Genomic DNA, 9,087 nt, shown 5'->3' with positions numbered 1-9,087 from the left:
AAAAAAAAAAAAAAAGGAAGAGTTCCTCTCTCCTTGTCATGTGGGTTCTTACCAGAAACCGGTCATGCTGGCAGCCTCGTAGACTTCTTGCCTCCAGAACTGTGAGAAATAAATTTCTGTTGTTTGAAGCCTCCTAGACTTTAGTATTTTGTATTACAGCAGCCAAGATAGTATTCTTTAAAAGAAGAGGCAGGAGTGGCTCAGCACTCTTAAGTTATTTGCCCTGGGTAGAGGCACAGATAATGAGAGAGACAGATTTTTAAGCTAAATCTTATTAATTCTTAATGATTCCATTAGATTATGAACGTTCAAGGAGTTTAAGCGACTTGGCCAAAATCAAAGACTTGGTTAGTAGAAGCAGAATGGGTAAAACTAAATAAGGTCTTATAAGGTGTTTTAAGTAGACCTATCAGAGCACGTAAACCAATTTCTTTTTTTAACTCAGAAGCACTCAAGAAATTAGTCCTTGATTATTAAACCTGTTAAATCATTGCTTACTCATTGCTGAGCCTCAGAGGAATCAAACTCTAGAAAACAAAATGTTAACACTTAGAGAGGTTGTAACACTATGGTGTTAATGGGTAAACTGAGGATTTCAAGAGTCAGACAATCCCATTTCTAATCCCACTCCCACTAATAATTGTGTAACTTAAGTTTTAAGTTCTCTGAGCATTAGTTTCCTTTTCTGAAAAATGGGGATAATATTTATCATAGAGATTTTATATAGATTCAGGGGATTATTAAGTGAGATTAAATATAAAATCATCTTCAACATAAGTACTCAATAAATAGCAGCTAATTGAAGATGATTTTATTTCAATATCTACAATATGTATAAATATATATGTATTTAGTCTATTGATGCTTTACTTACCAAAGAATAACACTGAATGTTGGGTGGCACCTGTGGCCCAAGGAGTAGGGCACCAGCCCCATACACCAAGGGGCTGGCCCTGGCCAAAGCTGCAAAAAAACAAAAAAAAATAAATAATAACACCAAACATATATATCAGGTGCTTTTTAAATTAGGGCACAATTTAACTGTGATCAGAATAAATGAAAATTTCACTTTTTAGCAAAATGCTTTGAGGACCAAACGATTATAATTGGCCTATTCATGTTGTGCTGTTAAATGGACTAGGATGCGGGTGCAAGGAGTTACTTCTGCTCTAAGTTTCCTCTTTTGCTCTCCTCTGCCATTGCCCTATTCCCTCTCTCCAGGACTCACAGTGGTGGCCATAGTAAACCAGTAAAGAATGAGCAAGGTTACTTCCCCTCTTCAACTTCCCATCCCATTTCCTTCCTTCCAGCCTTTCTCTGCTACAGCTCAAGTTGCCGGAGCTTTTGCTGGACTCAGGCAGTCGTCTGCATTCCCGTTTCTTGATGTGCTCTTGGACGAAGAATGACTGGACCCGCCAAAAGCAAGGCAAGTGCGACATGAAGTTTATTGGAGAAGAGAAAGGTTTACAGAGTGAAAGCAAGATACAGGTTTATAAAGCAAGATACGTTCCCCACAGAGAGCAAATGGACCTCTTCTCTCCACAAAAAGGCTCTGGCCCTGAGTGGCCCTCCCCCGGGGTGCAGACGTCACCGTAGAACCACGTTGATGGAAGATTTACAACATAATGAGCCTTAGGTTACTCTAGATCTACTTCCTAGTCCTATTGTGGCTGGGCTGCCCGGCCTGCAGCTGGGCAAGTCCTTGCATTCCTTTGCAGATTAGCAAGTGTTCCTTCTCCCAGGTGTGGCAGGTGCTCACCACAGGATTAAGTCGGGGAGGCAGGTTCGGTGCTGTAGCTTAGGGTGACCAGACGTCCCGCTTTTGAACAACTTGTCCTGGGTCCCACGGCGTTTTTAAAAAGTCCTGATTTTTGGAAAGAATGCAGGGAACAGGCAGGAGAACAGGAAGGGAATATACGGTTTTCCGCTGCCATGTGGCTATTTCGCCAGAATATGAGTTTTATATTATTTTTGTTAATTTTATAATGTTAAACTGTAATAATAACAAATAATTATTGAGAAGTGATTATCGAGAACTACTTATCAAAGTTTGCATTGTTGTCAGGCCCGGCCCTGCCCAGTCCCCTGCCCCCCCCCTTCCTCCCCCCATGTTGTCCCGCTTTACAAATGTTAAAATCTGGCCACCCTACCGTTGCTCAGTGGTTAGGTGCCAGCCACATACACCAAGGCTGGCAGGTTCAAACCCGGCCCGGGCCTGCTAAACAACAGTGACAACTACAACAAAAAAATAGCTAGGCATTGTGGTGCCTGTAGTCCCAACTACTTGGGAGGCTAAGGCAAATGAATACCTTAAGCCCAAGAGTTTGAGGTTGCTGTGAGCTGTGACACCACAGCATTCTACCGAGGGGCAACATAATGAGACTCTGTCTCAAATAATAATAATAATAATAATAATAATAATAAGTTGGGAGGCACTGAGACAGGGGCCTGCCCTTGACTTTCTTTCCAAGTGGGGCAATTGCTATAGGTAGCACCTTGGCAGAGCTGTTAGCCTTTGCCCCTAGAAGAACCAAAGGTCCTAACTATCTATGTAACCCTTTGGTTTTAGTGGAGATGGGAGATATTTTTGAACCCACTCCTTCCCTCAACCCTGAATCCTGAATTTCAAGAGCCAGTTCTTTCTCTCATGCGCATGTGTGTGTGCAGATAGAAGATGCACAACCTTTCCAGGATGGGGTACATCACTAATACGTAAAATCACAGAGTCGTTTCAGAGAGAGTTCTGGAGCGAACTCGATCTATCCCTGGGGTCTGAATAAAGCCTAGTTTAGGCCATTAACAATAAGCTTCCTCTCACTTCCAGAAAGGGCTATTTCCCTTTCAGATTTTTCCTGCAAGGACCTTCTGGGTTCCTAAAAGTTTAGGCTCATTGCTCTATTTCACTCCTAGCCTGTCCTCTTCCAAGTGTCCAGTCTAACACTTGGGTCCTAGAGGGATTCTGAGGCATATGGATTAGCTGCCGTAGCCTATTCACCCACCCTCTCTCTGTGTCCTCCCCCCACCCCACACTCTCTGCAGGGCTGCTATGCTACCAAGGAGCAACAGCCTAGGTCTGTTTTCTGCGTTAGCCTCGATATAATAATTTGTTGAAAAGTCTAAAAGCTGGTGTTTTTTTCTCCTGTGGTATAATGAAGTATATTGCAAAGTAGAAAATCTTCCTCGTACTCAGTTGGATAAATATATATAACAAGCAAAGTGCCTAGACTCTCCTCCCATAGAGTGTGAAGGTAACTGATAAATTCTGTCCTTTGAAGTAATTCTTCTCTAGCTTTTAATTATGGCATTATGCTGTGGGAGCCACCTCTTTGACTCACTGAAAACATTCTCTTCATCAGATATAAATTTTGTCTGTAATGACCTCAATGAATTCAGAGTCCCCCCCCCACTGCCAAAAAAAAATGCAGTTTGAAAACAATTGATAAGGAACAATCAAATATGGTCATTGATGGAATGGAAAAAACCCACCGCAGTCTTTAAGATCATGGCATCCGCTCTGCACATTTGACTGAGCTTGCCTTTCTACATGAAAATGCTGTTACGTTAAAGTCATATGCTTTGTGTATTTTTTCTGGAATCCAATATGGCATAAGGAGTAAGTGCACAGAGGTCTGGAGGCAAGCAGAACTGGGTTAGTAGCCTGGCCCTGCCAATTCCTAGGCTTACATCCATGGATCCGTTGTGTAACCTGTCTTGGAACTTGGTGTCATCTTTTGTAAATTTAAGATCGAATGTATACTAGTCTCTTACTCACAGGGTTCTTACGAGAAAGGAATTACAGCTTGTGAAACTGTCCTAAACCAGTAGCACAGCTCAACAATGGAAATCTCTTCACAATGGACTGTCCTAAACTTCAATGCATATCTTAAAGCTTAACTCACAATGAGAATACAATAGATTTTTCCATTTTCAAGACTGGATTTAGCACTGGTAATTTTCACTAAGCCAGCTACACTCGCTTTAAAATTCTCTTATGAAAGAGTACAAAATCTAAGCAAGAAAGAGCTGCTCATTCTGTGACTATTGGATCAGAGATACTTGCTGTAGCAATTCCTTTGCAAATATGATGCAATAATCCTGAAAGGAAACACAAATGCTATTTAATGATCATCATCTCCTTTAGTATCATCTCAAAGTATCCACTAGATTCTAAAACCATCTTTGGCATATATTAGGACCTGATAATAAAAATCGTTACAGTTTTTGTTTAATTAACTTCATGATCTTTTATTTACATTCTTTTTTGCTACTTTAAGAATAAAAAACCCTCAGCAATTAAAAAATCATTTTGTCCTGCATACTATAGACAACTTATGTGAAGCAAAGAAGGCATAGAGCCAAAACTAATCAGTACCCACTACGCATGGATATCCTAATGATTAATGTGAATCTCCTCTTGATCAGATTGGACGTGCCTGCATGTATTGATCAGTTATTGGCTACAATGGATTTTACTTAAACTGTTTGATATGCTACAGTCTCTTTGACTAATGTATATAGACTCAGTCTCAATGTCATGTAGACCTTGGTTTTTCGTGAAAAATTACTTAAGTCTCCAGAAACATCTAATATTCAAAATGTTTTTTGGAAAGATGTTAACTTCATTCCTGTGTTCACCTGACAAATTTCTGTCATGGGCTCAAAAGTGACTAGTCTAAGGCATTTACATTAATATGTCCCTACAGTGCTTGTTTTAAAGGTTTTGGTATCCTATACTTCTTGATCGTTTATCAAATTCAGTCTGACACAGATATTTCACTGGTCATTGTTTTTTGTTCAATAGACTTAAGAGTTCAACCCATTCCACTGCCGTTTATTACTTGCTATTTTTAAGGAGACACCTCAGTAGAAACCCCCTTTTTCTGTACAGTGTAATTACTGAAGCACATAAAGCAGTTATAACAGGAATTTATCACTTTCAGGTAGAAATACTCCCAGCCAAATAAAAGATAGAGTAGGAATGCCAGAAGCAATTTATAACAGGCTCACTGACATTTTCTGTTGAGAAGCTCTACTACTGAATAAGCATCAAGTCATAAATCTCTGTAAACGTGATTAAAGCAAGCAAGTTATTCTTTGAGGGGACACTGTAATAAAAGAGCGCTGTGATGCAAAGCAGGAAAATTCTGTTGACAAAGATCGCCAAAAACAGCTGTCAGTAAAATTTATAAACAGCTTGTTTTAAATTCTGTCAGATTCTAGCAGCTGTTTGTTTGCACATAAAATGTTCATTTAGGAAATGAGTATTGGCCCTAGTTTGGGTTCCATTGTGTTTCAAAATTCTGTAATCAGTTTAATCAAAATTCATGCAATAATTTAAATTTCTTTCAAAGGACAAGTAAGAAGTAACCAATATATTTAAATATGCCTTGTACACAATATGTTTTCAATAAATATGAGAATAAACGAATGACTGTATACCATTATCCATAAAAGCAATGATCAATGACAAAATGCATTTCAGTTTTAATTTTTTTTCATTCATATGTACAGTGTCGGAAATTATGTCTTGTTCATATTGGACTCATTTTACTAGGAATAGTAATAACCCCTAATATCCCCTCAGCAGTACATTTTAGCATTTAGAAGGCTAAATTAAAATTTAGATACAATTATAAAGTTACTTTCTATGAGAGATAGTTTAAAGATATTTCTCAATATTTTTGCACAATCTTTTAGTTACTTCTCTTAGTATCTCAAAAGACAGTTTACATTTGTTTTCATCTGTGAAGCAGGGATAATAGAAAGTACCTCATTGCTATTGCACGGGTAAGTGAACGTACCTAGCAAAAAGCTGGGAGTATAATAAGTTTTTAACAAATGCTAGCATATACTGCTGTAAAAAAAAATCTACGTTCAAGAATAATAAAATGATACGGTTTTGTTTTTTTGTTTTTAGGTATCAATGCACTCATGGATACCCAACAAGGCAAGAATCCAGTGTATTTCAACTTTTGCGGGTTTTGTTTTTGTTTTTGTTTTTTTTGAGATAGGAGCCTCAAGCTGTCCCTGGGTAGAGTGCAGTGGCATCTCAGCTCACAGAAACCTCCCACTCCTGGGCTCAAGCGAGTCTCCTGCCTCAGCCTCCCAAGTAGCTGAGACCACAGGCGCCCACCACAACGCCCGGCTATTTTTTGGTTGCAGCCGTCAGTCATTGTTGTTTAGCGGGCCCGGGCCGGATTCGAACCCACTGCCTTGGGTGTACATGGCTGGCCCCTTTGCCACTTGAGCCACAGGCGCCGAGCCATTTTTGGTTTTTTTTGAGACAGAGTCTCACTATGTCACCCTTGGTAGAGTGCCACGGCATCACAGCTCACAGCAACCTCAAACTCTTGGGCTTTAAGCAATTCTCTTACCTCAGCCTCCCAAGTAGCTGGGACTACAGGCACCCGCCACAATGCCCAGCTATTTTTTTGTTGCAGTCGTCATTATTGTTTAGCTGGCCCAAGCTGAGTTTGAACCCACCAGCCTCAGTGCATGTGGCTGGTGCCATAACCACTGTGCTACAGGCACCGAGCCTGTTTTTGTTTTTTTGAGGGAGTCTCACCCTCTGCAGAGTGCCATGGAATCATAGCTCACAGAAACCTCAAACACTTAGGCTCAAGAGAGTGAGTTCATAGCTGAGACTATAAGCACCTGCCACAGCTCCTGGCTAGCTGTTCCATTTTTAGTAGAGATGGGGTGGGGGGAGGTCTCACTTTTGCTCAGGCAGGTCTCAAACTCCTGAGTTCAAGCAAGTGATCCACCCATTTCAGCCTCCCAGAGAGCTAGGGTTACAGATAACATTTCAACTTTTAAAAATATCTGTGCCCCCATTTGAAATGTGTGTACCTGCACCATTTTAGGAATTAATTTGGGAGACTAGAGAGTTGAATCAAAACCAAAAACATTACCCTAAAAGGAACTATAATAGTGTTTTTCTCTTTATTCTTAAACCAGACAACCACAGTGTCAATCTTTCCTTTCCTGAATTACTTAAATCACTTAGAAAAAATATATTTCATTTATTTAAATTTCTTGAAAAGAATCTACATAATCCAAATTCATCATGTAATTCTAACAATCACCATTATCATCCCACTTGACCAAAGAGGAAAAGGGACTCCTAGGTGTCCAGCGACTTTCTCCAAAACACATAGCATACAAATAGCAGAGCAAGGAAGTAGACCCAGGTCCGCCTGCCCCCAAAGCCCAAGCATTTAAGTACCTACATAACCTAGTTTTAATTAAGTTCAACTTCAAAGGATGTCGTTTAAAGCTAAATCAGTTGAAATACTGGAGTGCATACAGATTTTCAGTACAGTTATACACAGTAAATTACAGAAGTTTGTTACAGTCTCTCAGAGAATTTACTGCCTAGTTACAGACAAGACTATAGAAGAAACAATACTAATAATATGAGACATTAAAATTAAGTACTCAATTCTGTAGTCCACATAGGAGCATCACAAAAGGTCAAGGGAAAGAATACTTAAAATTGCTTAATGAAAATTGGCATTATCCTGGATAGCTTTCTGAGTGATAAAAGTGGGAATTAAGTTTTGGAAGACAGAGAAGTTTGAAGTAGTAAAAAGGAAGAAAAGATTATTTCAGATGGGTGAAATCATAGCAACAGAGACAAATAATAGGAGAATATCACCAAATATCAGTTTGACTACAACAAAGACACCAGGTTGAAGCATATAAAATTACTGTTTCTGTAGGTCAAAAATGGTCAGAAAACAGCAATTTCATCTGGCTCAACCTAATACCTATTAGATAACAGTGATTATAGTTAGTACATAGCGGAATGCAATAAGGAACTTCTAGAACTTGGGGAGGAATCAGTGAAAAGTCACCTTCTGAGTGGGAAGCTAGCAGGAATCAACAAATATTGGATGAGATTATTACCTGCTCATTTATGTCACCCTACGAGAGATTTGGAAATATGATGTTTACGTATTCAAAGAAAAGCCCCATTCAAATCAAAGCAAATGGAGTAAAATTAAAGAACTGAAATGTATCTTTAAAAACTTGCCTTTCTGGCTCCGCGCCCATATCACAGTGGTTATGCTGCCAGCCACGTACATGGAGGCTGGCAGGTTCAGCTAAAACAACAATGACAACTGCAACAACAAAAAAAATGGCCTGGCATTGTGGTGGGCGCCCGTAGTCCCAGCTACCTGGGAGACTGAGGCAAGAAAATTGCTTAAGCCCAAGAGTTTGAGCTGTGACACCATAGCACTCTACTGAGGGCAACATACTGAGACTCTGTCTCAAAAAAAGATAAAATTTGCCTTTCAGGGCAACTCAAGCCAGAGAATAAATGTTAAGTGCCTCTATTAATAATCCACATTTATATAGCCTTGGCATTCACCTCAGGTATGTAGTAGCTGGCATGTATGAGCTCATAAGATCCATTTCTTAAATTTTTAGGAATTTTACTAGCTGTTTATTAAACATTGTCATTATTTTAAATTATATTATGTGAACTAAGAATTAGAATTAGATGATTTTTCAAAGCAAATGTAGTTTTTAAAAATTTCTTTCTAAATATTTTACTACATTTTCTTGTTATCTGTGTCCTCCATGTTATTTGCCCTTTTTTCCTCTAAGGTGGAAACACCATAGTTTATGATAACCTGCTCTTGCATGTTTCTTGCCAACTCCATGGTCAGGGACAGCATCTTGGTACCGTGAAGTCAGCCATGATGAGAGCATTTACACCATAGATGTTGACCAATGCTATAGTTTAGGATTTGATTATTGTTTTGTTGATTGTTTATTCTAGATTTAGACAATGAAAATGTTAATAGAGATTACACTTAAAAATATGCCATGTCTGTAGCTGTTATATTGTGACTAGGCACAAAAATTGATGATATATTTTTCCACTGTTAACTCAGCAAACAATGCATTGACATCATTGATGAACAATGGCTTCTTCTATCTCACTTATTCATTTAACACAAGTATCAACCATCATATATGTCAAAACTGCACTCAGAAAGCTACTTGTTCAACACGTACCAGCGCATCGGTGCATCTACCCATTATGTCAGGTCCCTTGTCTTCCCAATCTACCACACT

This window comes from Otolemur garnettii, unplaced genomic scaffold (assembly GCF_000181295.1).
Source record: "Otolemur garnettii isolate 467f Iridium unplaced genomic scaffold, OtoGar3 scaffold00013, whole genome shotgun sequence".
Lineage (NCBI taxonomy): Eukaryota > Metazoa > Chordata > Mammalia > Primates > Galagidae > Otolemur > Otolemur garnettii.
This window is presented reverse-complemented; position numbering follows the sequence as displayed.